General features: G+C 35.1%; 1 pseudogene; it reads right to left on the minus strand.

Annotated features, from left to right (window-relative positions):
* Nucleotides 1-340: 340 nt before the first annotated feature.
* Nucleotides 341-4,391, minus strand: LOC110743885 (annotated as a pseudogene).
* Nucleotides 4,392-16,833: the final 12,442 nt, after the last annotated feature.

Here is a 16,833-nt window from a genome sequence, read left to right on the forward strand (position 1 = left end):
GACTACAGGCACCCGCCACCACGCCTGGCTAATTTTTTGTATTTTTAGTAGAGATGGAGTTTCACCATGTTAGCCAGGATGGTCTTGATCTCCTGACCTTGTGAGTCACCCACCTTGGCCTCCCAAAGTGCTGGGATTACAGGCGTGAGCCACTGCGCCCGGTCAGGAAATTTTAAATTTTTACGCGATTGGTATCTTCTTAAAAATTTGTATTTTCTTACAGATTTGTAGTTTTATTAAATTTTGATCAGAAAATCTTACTTGAATTATTTTACTTTCTGGAATTTATTGAGGCTTTACTTGTGGTCTAGTCCAGTTAGTTTTTATATATATACAAGTGCACTGAACAAGGAATAGTCTCTAATTTAGAGGAAAATAATATATTGCTATCCAGTTGCTTGTTAAGTTTTTGTTTGTATTTTCTATATTTTTATCATTTTTTTGTCCACTTATTTACCTATTTCATAAAAAGGTGTGATAAAGTCTCCTGTTATTAGAGTGTCTCTATTTCCCCTTCCATTTCCTGTAGTATCTCCTTTGTAACTGTTGCTATTGTGTCATTTGTTATGAATTGCAGACTTTAGCTTCAAGAAGTGTACTTCTTTGTCTTGGTTAATGTTTTCTGGCCTGAATTCTACCTTTTCCGATATCAAAATTGTAACTCCTGCATCATTTTTATTTGCATTTACCTGTTGTATATTCACTCATCCTTTTAATTTTAACCTTTTATTTGTTTCAAGTTTCAGTTATGTATTAATCAGTGTATTCTCCAACACATTACATCAGCATGACTTCATACATCTAGAGGAGCAATATTTCCTGGTTATGTAGAAAATTGTGCAGACGGCTTCTGGAAGACTTTCATTCTAAAGCAGCTTTATATTGAAATATTTCATTTAAATATCTGGACCTTCTTTCTTCAGTTTGCTGTAATCTATATTCATTGAGTAAAACTCATTTTGATCATTGGGACCCCATTTGTTCCAGGACTCTGGGTTATTCTTTCTGTCCCAGCTAACATCTGGATTGAACAATGCCAGATGCAGGACAAATAGTGCTACTCCAGTACCTCCAGCTCCAATAAATACAAAGAGGGGGATCAAGCTCGGATGCTTCTTGGCCTGACTGAGAATCTGGAAGAGCATGTTTGTGGCAGAGGCCTCTGACTCAAAAGGAAAGAAAAAGCCTAGCCACCAGGTCCTGGGCTAAATAGTATCTCAATTTTAAACTTTTGAATTTGCTTATTTCAATTGTGTCTCTTGAATACAGCATAGTGTAGGGTTACCTTTGTTAGTCAATATGAAAATCTCTTTCAGTAATCAAGATAAGCTGTTACTTTTATTAATACTATTGATATGTTTGCTTTCAGTATTATCATATTGTTGTATGTTACATTTGCCACATACTATGTGGTCTCTTTTCCTTCCTATTTATTTTCCTTTAGTGTTTAGGAAAGTGTGTATATTTGTTGAAGTCCTTACATTTATACTAACACCTTTATATAATATCTTTAGTCCCCTCTATAGTAACTCATTGTCTTTAGGTTCTCTAATATGTGGAGTACTAAAGTTAGCTAGTACCAGCTAAAAAAGCAGAGTCACAAGGGACAAAGTAAACAAAGGTACTAGGGAGAATCTTTTTTGAATGGGTTTGTGAGTGTAGCAAGCCTCCTGGGGCAGCTCAGAGGAGACTGGTACAATTGTGAAGCACCGTACTGGCCTGAAGTTGCTTACACCATCACTACCGAGTCCAACAAGACAAGAAACAGTGAACAAGATCAGAATGGGGACTCTCTAAATAGGATGGGGCCATTATCAGGGAAACAGCATAGAAGAGAATAATTTGCAAAAAAACTGATATCAAAAAGACACTTCAAAATCTTGCTTGGGTTTCGCTTCATTAATTAGAGATTCTCACCAAAAATTCCTTAATTCCAGACCCAGAACAAGCATCCTATTATTCCATTTTTAATATAAACTGCTGGCTTGACCCATTTTAAACCTATTCGATTATTCTTGGAAATAGAAAATGAAGTTTGAATTAAATTCTACTGAGGCCACCATTAGTATCAAAGAGGTCTTTTCCACAGAACATCCTGACAAGAAAGTGTTTGGTAACTAATGATGAGTTATAACAAATGTTGATGGTACAGGCCCAGAACTCAGCAAATACCAAATATTTGTAATAGTTTAATTTCCAATCGCAATTTTTTTTCTCCTCCGTATGCTTTCTCAGTACCCCCACCATGCCATGTCCCTGTGAAAGTGCTTCATCAGGGTCAAATTGGTTAACTTGACATGCTGGTAGTGAAAAGACTAAAAGCAGATGGCAAGAGGCAGAAGAAGGAAAAAGAATACTTCTTCTGGTATTCATTCATCACTTATTAAGAATAAACGAATTGCAAGTTACTGACCTACTGCTGTGCTAGACTCTCTGAACAATGTGAATGAAGCAACTCAGGTTGCAAAGTGAGCGATCTAAGGCATAGTCCCTCACAGCACCCAAATGGAATATTGTAGAGATTGAAGGTTTAACCTGTGTATATCATTTACCATGGTGTCATTGTCGGACCACAGGGAATAATTGCTAGTATTTCCATCATTATGAACTTCTATTAGTATTGGACCAAGAGGAAGGAGTTTAGCACACATGTGTCTGTGAAGCAAAGCATGACTCCTTTTGTCCTTCTCTGAGATGGGTTATTTATAAAAAATAACAATGCCAAAGATATAATGAATTTACCTGTCTGGAATGTTGTGATAATTTACTAATTGATACGGTAAAGTGCTTTTAAAACATCAAGTAAAATACAAATTCTAAATATTGTGTAATAGCTTCCTTTGATTAGCATCTTCCATACACAATAATGTAACCTAATTTATTTAAACAATACAAAGTTAAATAATAGAAAGCAGAGGAAGAAACAAATTAAGAGGCATAGTCCAAAGAGAAGGGCATATTTTCAGATGAGATTTGAAAAAAGATGGTGAATCAATGAGGCAGAGAGATACTAGGAAGCTGTTCTACTTGAGAAAAGATATAGACAAGGTCTCTCCTTAGACAATCTGCTACGTTCTCTGGTACCTAGTTATAACATTAAATGCATCAGCATCTCAAATAACATGAATGTTAATGGCGATCACTGCTGAGACACAAAAGAGCACTTAATTACCCTTTGGGAGAGTAAATGCCAACATTACTGAGAATTGTTAAAGTCATATAAAAGTTGAAAAATGCAGTAAGTAGTGGCTGGCTAACACTGAAGAGATGTGCTCCCCTCCTAGACTCTAAGTTGCTGCAGGGATGCACCTGTCCAGCCAGGAGCTACATTTTCCAGATGGCTTGCATCCAAAAGAGGTCAGTGGCTAGTCTGGCTGATGAAATATAATGTGTGCTATTTCCAGACTCAGGTGGATAATTAGCAGTTATGCATTTACTATAATCATGTTCCTTCCCACAGTAACCCTGGAACAGACATGCTGAAGATAACAGCGTAAAGAAAAGGAAGGATCCTGAATCCCAGAACCTCTACTTGAAGAAAGAGACCCATGAGACCTGCCCAGCTGGCAACATCCCCATTGGACCAAGTATTAGTGATAAATAAAGTTTTATCTGCTAAACCACTGTTATTTCAGAGTTATTCATTACCTACCTATTCCTAGTAATATATTACTATCACTAGTAATATATTTTTACTTTGGAAGTCAGATTTTTTAACTAAACATGCAGTTATGAGAGTGAACAAGTATTATAGACTATGAAAAGAAAAGAATGAAGGGATGGGGGAAAAAGAAAAAGTTCTCATTGGAAGAATAAATATGTAAAGTGGAGATGTGAGAGAAAATATGATCAGGTGGTCAGGATGGCTGGAGTGAAGAGATAGACAATATAGCAGAGAGGTCAGATAAGGTTCCTTACAGTGCTTTGAATTTAGGAACCAGCATGTCATAATTTCCCTTACTGAAAGCAATTTTCATTAAGTATTGGTAGAATAAGTCACACTACAGTGGATTGAGGACTGAAAGGGAACTGAAGTAGAGAAAGGAAATATAAAATACTTTTTCAAGAAACTTGACATTAAAAGGGAAGAAAGATATAGGAGGGTAGCTAGAGGAAGCTGTAAGGATGAAAGACGGTCTTGTTTTGTTATATTTTGTTTTAAGATTGGAGTGACTGGTGGATACTTAAATGCTAGTGGAAAAGCTACAGCAGAATGGGTATCATGTGAGATGCAGAAGAGTTCCCTGAGAAAACCAAAGAGGCTGGCACAAAGTACTTGTTGAGAGCCTGCCTTAAAGGCAGAAAAGGCACTTCTTCCCCTCAAACACAAGGCAAGAAAGGGTGGGGCTGCAAACTGTGGGAAGAATGGCTGCCTACTCCTACTATGAGAATTGCAAAGAATTTGGAAAATATAGACAAGAGTTTAGTAATATTGAGCTAATGTGCATACAATTAAATAAGAGTTAAAAATATATAAAAACAAGATAATGATAAAACTATAAGAATATAGATATACAGAAAGATTCATATAGAATACAGATGTGAAATGTAGTAAAAAAAATATACAGGGTAACATAGACAGCTTTTTCACAGATACTGGCAATATATTTGAGACTCGTTTTGCAGATATTCTTAGTTAACTGAAGAAGAAGAAAACTAATTATTATCAAGGGAATACAACATGCCAGATAGTGGGCTGGTTTTACAAATTTTCTCCATTTATTCTAATCACAATTCCATGAGGTATAATTTCCATTTTTTTTAACTTGAGTAAACTGAAGTTCAATGGACAGTTATTAAGTAAAAAAGATTCAAACTTATATCTGTCTGACTTAAAAACTCATGTTCTCATTTTACTTCAAAACTACCATTTCCTTAGTCAATGAAAGAACATTGATTTTGGAGACAAACAAATCAGAATTTCTATATGATTCCCACATCTTCCTATATTGTCAACTTTCTGAGAACAAGGTCTTGTTCACCTTTGTATCACTTATGCACAGCGCAGTGCTTAAATTATTAAAGCTGCCCAATAAGTGAATGTAGCATTAAATTTAATTTCTTCATCACTATTTCAATATTCACAGCAGGATAAAATTTAAATATTACAAAGAAAGACAAATGAGAGATAAAAAAATTTAAAGTAAAACTTAAGTTAATCAAGAAATAACTAAGATGGAAAAGTAATAGGCAATATAGATTACTTAAAGTGTTATAATAATTGCAAGGGTAATTTGAATGATTTACACATGATGGTAACAATGGAATTTATGCCACTGTGGGTGGACAAGAAAAGCACATTCCTACTCTATACTAGACCCTAACATTTTTAAGTGGATGCACTCAAAAAGTCAAAACAGTATGTTAGTGTCAATTAATCACTATCCAATATTCCAAAAATACTTTATTTTCCTCAAAACCTATATTGAATTTTAAAATTTCACTTCCATGTTCATATTGTAAATGATTTTTACTTGCATTGATTTTAACCCCTTTTCAGACTTCAGTTGGGAAGCTCAAAGAGCCTTCCTTTCAAAAATCAGATGTTAACATATACAATTTTAACAACATAGAGTTAAGAGTTTGGAGCTAAAACAAACCATATTCTAACAAAAGTTCACAGTTTTAGGTATCAAAGGAAATCATAATATGCATAATGCACAACAAGCAACATTTGCAAACTACATGTGTAGTATGGGTACATCTGCTATAATATTTCATTTGAATACTATCTTTGTATTATGCACTCAGCATGTCAAGTAGTACCAGCTTTTTCACTACCTGCAAATAACAAAATATTTAAGATGCTTCACTTTAAATTTATAATCAACAAAGCTCCAAAGCCAAAAATTATAGGAAAAGGGAATGATGTGTGCTGAAGTTAAAATACTAGATTTTATTCATTTATTCAAAAATTAATTTATTGCTTTGATAAAATGATACATGTAAATGTTATAAAATTCAAGTCAAAACAAAAAAAGATTTCAAATCCAACCAGATATAAATGATTCTAATTAATTATAGGTGGCTATCAGCCTAGACATCTCTATATGCACAAATGCAGGTAAATAATAGAGGCATAAATGGCTATAAAGCAGGGATTAGTCTATTTATTTTTAAAAATCACTTTATTTTTACTTAACAACAAAACAAAGCAAACTACAAGGTACTTTAGTTTTAGATAAACGTTTCTGTATGACCAAAATTAATTAAAATCACAAAGAAAAACATTTAGTGATTGTTAGTATCATGGCCATCTTAAAAATCGCATTTCACTTTTAAATACTACTGATAATAATATCTAAAGATAAGAAAACTGTCATACTTACACTTTCTTCTGCCTTTCATTTTATTTTGTGTTAATTAACTATTATTTGGGGGCTGTCACCATTTACCACATTTATATTCTGTCCTATTACAATAATTCCCATAGACATTTAGTCTTAGCTATATGTTGAGATGAAATGGCACACACCTCAATTTCTTTTACCAGGCTTTCTCCATTCCTGGTTTCTCTCTTTTAACTCATTACATGGCTGGCTGAATGTCAGCATGAACTAGTTTTTCCAGGAAGGACTCAACAATGCTAATTTCGTTCATGTTTGGGAATGATGGCCTCCTGCTTTCACACTTAATGGACAGTTTGGATGAGCGTAATCTTTGATCACATGATCTCAGTATTAAGCTTATTTTACGGTATTGTCTTTGGCATTGAACATTGCTATGAAGAAATTAAAGGCCAGCATGATTTTCCGACTTAGAGATGACATCCCATTTCAGCTTAAAAGCCTCACTCGTTTTTTTATCTGCAAAGTTTCAGAACTTAATTAAGACATGAATTGTGATTACTTTTTCTATATTAACCTTCTCCGGAACATGATGGGCTCTTTTACTCTGCAGATTCAATTTTGTGTTTATTTCAAGAAATTGGGCTTTTAAAAGTGGGTGTCTTTCAATTATTTCTGTTTTATTTGTTGTATTCTCAAATTCAGAAACATATTTATTTTTCATATTAGACCATATCTTTTCTCCATGTATGAATTTTTCTGTGTAACATTTATGCCTTTTTGCTTTGAATTTAAATTTTTCTTTTAATCACTAATTAGATTTTCAGCCATGTTTCCATTACTTGGTGCTTCTGATGTTTTTAATTTTGCGGTGGTGTCATTTGGGACTTTAAGAAAGAAATTCTGGGCAATCCAGCAAAAGAAGTCAGGATACAAGTAATGGACACAAGGCAGTTACCCCACACACACAAAGAAACTGTGAGTTTTAAACAAAAATAATTTCTGCTTTTGAACTTATCCCTGCTTCAAATATACTTTTAAAGTCAATTATGATTAGGTAACATGAATCCAGAAATATTAACAACAAAACAAAACAAAACACCACCACTCTCCCAAGCATCTAACCTGATATACTCTTATTATGGTTTGAATGGTACTAATAAATACTTTAACTAATTATGTACTTAAATCTTCTGTGTCCTATATCCAGTGCTTTCCTTCCCAGCAGCCTAGACAAAAACTATTCAAAATGAAGATTTTTAAATGCTGATATTACTGTCATGTTTCATATGACTTAAAGAAAAAAAAAAAACTTTTAAAAACTGTTGTTTTCAATTTGGAAACAACTCACCTAGGATTATGAGGATATCTTGGAGTTTCTGAAAAGCTAATATTTACAGATAATTTTAAGATTATTTTCTTTTTCAAAGAAGCAGGTGGCCTAAAATAAACTGAAATCGGTGAGTTGGATCTTGAAGTAAAGAACAACACAAAGAATGATATTGAAAAAATCATATCACAAAGGGAGTAATTTAAGAGTCAAATATTACAGAAAGGCATAAAGCAATATCACCTTAACCCACCTAGAAACTTAAAGAATCAAAATGGCTATTCTTTCTGTTTACGAAAGATAAAAACCTCACACAGACGTATTATTTCCATATTCCATATGATCATTTCTCTTGGTAAAGGACCCATAGCTTTTCACATAATAAGTTGTTTTGGTAGCAAGCTTGTTCTTAGATTTGAGAGCTGGGTATTTGAACGTTTCCATGGGTTCCAAAGAGGGCCCGATGGGCTGAGAAATGTCTCTTGTTAGCTTCTACAAAAATGTGTTTGAAACTGTTCTAAGTAAAACATGTTCCATTCAAAATTATGTTAGCCCATAGGGGGAAAAGTTGAAAGTATGGAATATTAGTGAAAAAATATTAAACACTGTTTAGGTTGGAGGTGGAAGTTTGAGGAGAGGTGAAATATTTTGGGGGAGTTTTCACAAAACACACCCTCTAATACCCATTCATTCAGAAGTTCTGATATACCCTATGGAGAAATAACAACCATTAATAACACTACCCAAAATGATTCTGTTATTCCCCTCAGGTTGACAATATCAATTTTACATGTAAGAAAACACTATGCTCATTTTATAGTTTAAGAAACTGTTTTGGTTACTACTGTAGCCTTATAGTATAGATTTAAGTCAGAAAGTGTGATGCCTCCATCTTTATTCTTTTTACTTAGAATTATCTTGGCTATACGGGCTCTTTTTTGGTTCCATATGAAATTTAAAGCAGTTTTTTTCTAATTCTGTGAAGAAAGTTAATGGTAGTTAGATAGGGACAGCACTGAATCTATAAATTACTTTGGGCAGTATGGCCGTTTTCATGATATTGATTCTCCCTATCCATGAGCATGGAATGTGTTTCCATTTGTTTGTGTCCTCTCTTATTTCCTCGAGCAGTGACTTACAGTTCTCCCTGAAGAGGTCCTTCACATCCCCTGTAAGTTGTATTCCTAGGTATTTTATTCTCTTTGTAGCAATTGTGAATGAGTTACTCATGATTTGGCTCACTGTTTGTCTATTATTGGTGTATAAGAATGCTTGTGATTTTTTGCACATTGACTTTGTATACTAAGACTTTACTGAAGTTGCTTGTCAGCTTAAGGAGATTTTGGGCTGAGACGATGGGGTTTTCTAAATATACAATCATGTCATCTGCAGAGTCAATTTGACTTCCTCTCTTTCTATTTGAATACCCTTTATTTCTTTCTCTTGCCTGATTGCCCTGACCAGAACTTCCAATACTATGTTGAGTAGGAGTGGTGAGAGAGGGCATCCATATCTTGTGCCAGTTTTCAAAGGGAATGCTTCCAGCTTTTGTCCATTCAGTATGATATTGGATTTGGATTTGTCATAAATAGCTCTCATTATTTTGAGATATGTTGCATCAATACCTAGTTTATTGAGAGTTTGTAGCATTAAGAGGTGTTGAATTTTATCAAAGACCTTTTCTGCATCTGTTGAGATAATCATGTGGTTTATGTCATTGGTTCTGTTTATGTGATGGATTACGTTTATTGATCTGGTTTGTTAAACCAGCCTTGAATCCCAGGGATGAAGCCAACTTGATCGTGGTGGATAAGCTTTTTGATGTGCTGCTGGATTCGGTTTGCCAGTATTTTATTGAGGATTTTCACATTGATGTTCATCAGGGATATTGTCCTGAAATTTTCTATTTTTGTTGTGTCTCTGCCAAGTTTTGGTATCAGGATGATGCTGACCTCATAAAATGAGTTAGGGAGGAGCCCCTCTTTTTCTATTGATTGGAATAATTTCAGAAGGAATGGTACCAGCTCCTCTTTGTACTTCTAGTAGAATTTGGCTGCGAATCTGTCTGTTCCTGGGCTTTTTTTTTGTTGGTAGGCTATTAATTACTGCCTCAATTCCAGAACTTGTTATTCTTGGTTTATTCAGAGATTCGGCTTCTTTCTGGTTTAGTGTTGGGAGGGTTTATGTGTCCAGGAATTTATCCATTTCTTCTAGATTTTCTAGTTTATCTGTGTAGTGATGTTTATAGTATTCTCTGATGGTAGTTTGTATTTCTGTGGGATCGGGGGCGATATCCCCTTTATCATTTTTTTTATAGTGTCTATTTGATTCTTCTCTCTTTTCTTCTTTATTATTCTGGCTAGCGGACTATCCATTTTGTTAGTTTTTAAAAAAAAACTAGCTCCTGGATTAATTGATATTTTGAAGTGTTTTTTTCATGTCTCTTATCTCCTTCAGTTCTGCTCTGATTTTAGTTATTTTTTGTCTTCTGCTAGCTTTTGAATTTGTTTGCTCTTGCTTCTCTAGTTCTTTTAATTGTGATGTTAGAGTGTCAATTTTAGATCTTTCCTGCTTTCTTTTGTGGGCATTTAGTGCTATAAATTTCCCTCTACACACTGCTTTAAATGTGCCCCAGAGATTCCGGTACCTTGTGTCTTTGTTCTCATTGGTTTCAAAGAACATCTTTATTTCTGTCTTGATTTTGTTATGTACCCAGTAGTCATTCAGGAGCAGGTTGTTCAGTTTCCAAGCAGTTGTGTTGTTTTGAGTGAGTTTCTTAATCCAGAGTTCTAATTTGAATGCACTGTGGTCTAAGAGACTGTTTGTTATGATTTCCATTGTTTTGCATTTGCTGATGGGTGTTTTACTTCCAATTATGTGGTCAATTTTAGAACAAGTGCGATGTGGTGCTATATTCTGTAGATTTGGGGTGGAAAGTTCTGTAGATGTCTATTAGGTCTGCTTGGTCCTGAACTGAGTTCAAGTCCTGGATATCCTTTGTTAATTTTCTGTCTCAATAATCTGTCTACTATTGACAGTGGGGTGTTAAAGTCTCCCACTATTATTGTGTGAGAGCCTAAGTCTCTTTGTAGGTCACTAAGAACTTGCTTTATGAATCTGGGTGCTCCTGTATTGGGTGCATATATATTTAGGATAGTTAGCTTTTCTTGTTGCATTGATCCCTTTACCATTATGTAATGCCCTTCTTTGTGTCTTTTGACCTTTGTTAGTTTAAAGTCTGTTTTATCAGAGACTAGGATTATAACACCTGCTATTTTTTTTTTTCTTTCCATTTGCTTGGTAAATCTTTCTCCATCCCTTTATTTGGAGTCTATGTGTGTCTTTACACGTGAGATAGGTCTCCTGAATACAGCACACCAATGAGTCTTGAGTCTTTATCCTATTTGTCAGTCTGTGTCTTTTAATTGGGTCATTGAGCCTATTTACATTTAAAGTTAATATTGTTATGTTCAAATTTAATCCTGTCATTCTGATGCTAGCTGGTTATTTTGCCCATTAGCTGATGCAGTTTCTTCACAGTGTCTATGGTCTTTACAATTTGGTATGTTTTGGCAGTGGCTGTTACTGGTTTTTCCTTCCATATCTAGTGCTTCTTTCAGGAGCTTTTGTAAGGCAGGCCTGGTGGTGACAAAATCTCTCAGCATTTGCTTGTCTGCAAAGGATTTTATTTCTCCTTTGCTTATGAAGCTTAGTTTGTCTGGATATGAAATTCTGGGCTGAAAATTCTTTTTTAAAGAATGTTGAATATTGGTCCCCACTTTCTTCTGGCTTATAGGGTTTCTGCAGACAGATCTACTGTGAGTCTGATGGGCTTCCCTTTGTGGGTAACCAGACCTTTCTCTCTGGCTGTCCTTAACATTTTTTCCTTCATTTCAACGTTGGTGAATCTGATGATTATGTGTCTTGGGGTTGCTCTTCTTGAGCAGTATCTTTGTGGTGTTCTCTGTATTTCCTGAATTTGAATGTTGGCCTGTCTTGCTAGGTTGGGGAAATTATCCAAGACAATACTAAGCAAAAAGAACAAAGCCGGAGGCATCGCACTGCCTGAATTCAAACTATACTACAAGGCTACAGTAACCAAAACAGCATGGTACTGGTACCAAAATAGATATATAGACCAATGGAATAGAACAGAGGCCTCAGAAATAACGCCACACACCTACAACCATCTGATCTTTGATGACCCTTATAAAAACAAGCAATGGGGAAAGGATTTCCTATTTAATAAGTGGTGTTGGGAAAACTGGCTAGCCATCTGCAGAAAACTGAAACTCGACCCCTTCCTTACACCTTATACAAAAATTAACTCAAGTTGGATCAAAGACTCAAATGTAAGACGTAAAACAACAGAAACCCTAGAAGAAAACCTAGGCAATGCCATTCAGGACATAGGCCTGGGCAAAGACTTGCATGACTAAAACACCAAAAGCAATGGCAACAAAAGCCAAAATAGACAAATAGGATCAAATTAAACTAAAGAGCTGCACAGCAAAAGAATCTATCATCAGAGTGAACAGGCAACCTACAGAATGGGAGAAAATTTTTGCAATCTATCCATCTGACAAAGGGCTAATATCCAGAATCTACATGGAACTTAAACAAATTTACAAGGAAAAAAAAAAACAACAAAACCATCAAGAAGTGGGTGAAGGGTATAAAGAGACCCTTCTCAAAAAAGACATTTGTGTGACCAACAAACATATGAAAAAAAGCTCATCATCACTGATCATTAGAGAAATGCAAATCAAAACCACAATGAGATGCCATCTCATGCCAGTTAGAATGGTGATCATTAAAAAGTCAGGAAACAACAGATGCTGGAGAGGATGTGGAGAAATATGCATGTTTTTACCCTGTTGGTGGGAATGTAAATTAGTTCAACCATTGTGGAAGACTGTGTGGTGATTCCTCAAGGATCTAGAACTAGAAATACCATTTGACCCAGCAATCCCATTACTGGTATATACCCAAAGGATTATAAATCATTCTATTATAAAGACACATGCACACGTATGTTTATTGCAGCACTATTCACAATAGCAAAGACTTGGAACCAACCCAAATATCCATTAATGATAGACTGGATAAAAAAATGTGGCACATATACACCACGAAATACTGTGCAGCCATAAAAAAGGATTAGTTCAGTCCTTTGCAGGGACATGGATGAAGCCGGAAACCATCATTCTCAGCAAGCTAACACAAGAACAGAAAACCGAACACCGCATGTTCTCACTCATAAGTGGGAGTTGAACAATGAGAACACATGGACACAGGGAGGGGAACATCACACACTGGGGCCTGTCTGGGGGTTGGTGGCTAGGCGAGGGATAGCATTAGGAGAAATACCTAATATAGATAATGGGTTCTTGGATGCAGCAAACCACCATGGCACATGTATTCCTATGTAACAAACCTTCATGTTCTGCACATGTATCCCAGAACTTAAAGTGTGTGTGTGTGTGTGTGTGTGTGTGTATAGATAAAGAATGAGATCATGTCCTTTGCAGGGACATGGATGAAGCTGGAAACCATCATCCTCAGCAAACTAACACAGGAACAGAAAACCAAACACTGCATGTTCTCACTCATAAGTGGGAGTTGGACAATGAGAACACATGGACACAGGGAGGGGAACAACACACACTGGTGCCAATTGTGGTGGGGGTACAAGGGGAGGGAGAGCATTAGGGCAAATAGCTAATGCATGTGGGGTTTAACAACTAAATGATGAGTTGATAGATTGCAGACCACCATGGCACATTTATACCTATGTAGCAAACTTGCATGTTCTGCACTTGCATCCTGGAATTTGAAGTAAAATAAAATAAAATAATTTTTAATTTTTCAAAAAGAAACAAGCTCAGAGAGGTTAAAAGACTTGTCTAAGGTTCATGCAATTTAATTGAGAAAAATAAAACCAGAATGCAGGTTCCATGAATTCTTAAACTTCTAATAGGAATGCAAGAAAATGCTAGTCTTAGCCAGCAATGCACTTGATTTCCTGTTTACCCAGGAACATCACATTTGATTCTGTTTCCCTTATTTCACCTAGTGCTCTGGAATGTGAACGGGCAAGTAATGGAGCAATCCATGTTCCTGTGTAGGGTTCACAGAACACGACTGCAAGTATGTTTTCTCTCTTTAAGGCATAAGACAAAGTGCATAATCATTCACAGTTGCAAATTAAAGTAAAATCTCAATGAAAATAAAATGAAACCTGAATATGAGTATGAAATTTCAAATGTGTTTACAGATGTGTTAAAAACAAAGATAACAATCAGTGAAAGAGAGAAAGCTAAGATATATAAAGGCATTCACCAGAAAACCATAAAAATCTTAAATAATTACAAGGATGCAAAGTGTTGAAATTACGTTATGCATTTGAGCAAATGGAAAATCCATAAAATCTATTTTTATATTATAAAATGAGATTTTAAGAGGTACCTGTTTGTCTATTTAATGGCCCATTTTGCAATAAGTGTCTTCGTAACCTCCAAATAAATGTACAAGCTTAGCAGTCTACGATTATTTTCTATCTCTTTTCTAAAGTAAACTCTATATGCAATTATAAAGGCAATGGAATGTACATAGAGCTAAGAAGTACGGGAGATTGTGATAAAAGGAAGTGTCTCTCCTTAAGTACAGAAAAAAGTAAATGTTGCTGCATTCAGTCAATGGTAGAAAAATTTTTTATATATGATATAATGGTTGTTGCTACTGAAATCATATGGTATTAACTACACACTCAGTGTGCCTATAGCTAGAGCCACGTCTACAAATTCAGGTACTTACCACTAGGTGGCAGTGGCACCATCTAGGGTAATATGGACCTTCAATAGCTTCAACAGGATTACACAATTCCTCCTCTCCATAGCATCTGGAGTTTCCCAATGATAAATACATCACCTCAAAAAATTGTTTTGTTATTTAAAAACAACTGAATTCACAAATAAAGCATTAATTAGATATCTGTTTCCCAATGAAATAATATTAGACTCAAGGTTACGGAAGATAGTCCTGTTGATAGATGACTTGAATATTTACTGCATCGCTCTTCATCAAATTGAGTAGAATTGTACTGCCCTGAACAGAGTCAAGTTAGCACAGATAGATGCACTGTAGAAATATTTAAATAGGTTTTGTCACTACTTACCTTAATTCAGGTGACAAAATTACTCTGACATGCTTCACAGGGGCAGGAGTTTTCCTGATTCTTCTCCTTTAGGTGAGTTTTCAACTCCCACTCACTCTTATAAAAATCATGCATCACATTTTCTCCTGACAATGCGCTCTGAAGTAGTTTCACCTTGCAGGACTGTTACGCTTCAAAAATAGACTGAAGGAATTCTTGCTGCAGCACTCTGCTTTTTCTTTTACTTCCCAAACCTACCCATGGTACAAAACTGTCACCTCTGTTATGAGTCACACTCACTAATAATCAATAGTTTCTAAGATACATTGTCGTCTGTTAGCCTCTGTGATACATTTCCTCTTTTGAGTCTGCTTTTAATGTGGGGGATTCTTCTTTTCCACACAGTTATCTAAGATATCCTATTAAACATGTTAGCAATTTTCAGATCTCTTCAAGAGTCTCCTTGAAGAGATTTTGCTCTCTTCTTTTTTATTATTCTTAGAAGTAGACAGAAGAGATTGATTTTAAAACTGCAATATGTAACAATCATGTTATATCTTAATTAGCATCAGATTCCACAAAAAGTGCCTGTATTCACTAAACAAGGGAGAAAAGTTTCCCTCTTCACTTTAGTCTGAGATTGTTTTCAACATTTTTATTCTGTATCATTGTATCTTTCAAAAATTAAAAAGTAAGATCATGCATTTAAAAGAAAAAAAGCTGTAATATCAGCATTGGTAACTAGAAAATATAGGGAGTTTGATAATACAAAAACCAAGGAACAACTCAAAAAACAATGAAGAGTTGCTCTGAGCTTAAGTAGTATGCAAATTTTTTTTTTTTTTTAAATGGTAGCATGATCAACACGAATGATATTTCTGGGTCTTGGCACATCAAACTACCCACAGATGAAAGATGACTTAATTGCTTTGACCACAGTCCGAGTCAGAATAGCTCAGTTGGCAAATATAAAAATAGCTTGGTGCTATTTGCATTTGCATTTGAGCAAGAAGTGATTTCATTTTAATGTCTAAAGGCTAGGTAACGAAGCAACCCATAGGTAGTGAAACACACCTTGCAAGCAAGAAATGCAATTCCTGGCTGGAGCATCTAAGGGTTGCAGGGTACACATTGATCTTGTCAGCTACATTCGTGTGCATAGGAAATAACACTGTCAGCACAGCTCCTTCAAATTCAGATCACAATATATTGAGAGTTTATGTCTTTAGAGGTTAAGCAGTTAAGCATTCACAGAGATTTGTTACCCGTGCCATCACTTTTAAGTAACCTCCTAAAAATCTTTTAATAATTAATTGTTATTCTGAATGTCTAATGTTACTGTTAATAGCTTAAGTTGCGTCTTATAATTTCACCTAACAAGGTGTTTCTAATAAATAATCCTAGCAGAGTGAGGTTTACTATATTTTAGACTTTACTATGTAGCAGTCCAAATAAAGGAAAAATATATAGAAGAGGAAAAATATGACACAAAGAATAGGAAATTTCTCCAGGCCTTGTATTAAATGTGAATCTAAAGCAAGTAATGGTAAAATGTGAACTACAGACTCTTCATTTTTTCTAACCAGCTATCTTTGAGTTGCTATTACTTTCATATTTTTTAGACTTTGTAATATAAACAGCAAACTTAATTCAGAAAAAAAATCCACCATCACTGATTACCATAACCAAGATCACAGACATTTAAATCAAAAATCACCTGAGTTGGAAAAGGTTTAAGTTTTTTCAATAAATTATTTTTTATAATGACTATAAAAGTTATATAGTACACAGAGGCTAGCTGGAGCTAGATACTTTACTATACCTGAATTGCAGGGAATGCTTTCTGAGATATAAAGCTGACAATCAGACATCTGAGTGTGACTGGAAAATAGCAGTCCCTGAAAGATTAAAGTGTGAATTTTAGTAACCTCGAAAGCAAAAACCATTGTTGTTTCACTTTTGAACCAGGAGATAGAATGGGCGAATTAAAACACAAGCACACATAAAGAGATAAAAGAGGTAAAATAAAATGCCAAAATCATTTTGTCAAAGCTTAAAGT

The sequence above is a fragment of the Papio anubis genome, chromosome 8, assembly GCF_008728515.1.
Source record: "Papio anubis isolate 15944 chromosome 8, Panubis1.0, whole genome shotgun sequence".
Classification (NCBI taxonomy): domain Eukaryota; kingdom Metazoa; phylum Chordata; class Mammalia; order Primates; family Cercopithecidae; genus Papio; species Papio anubis.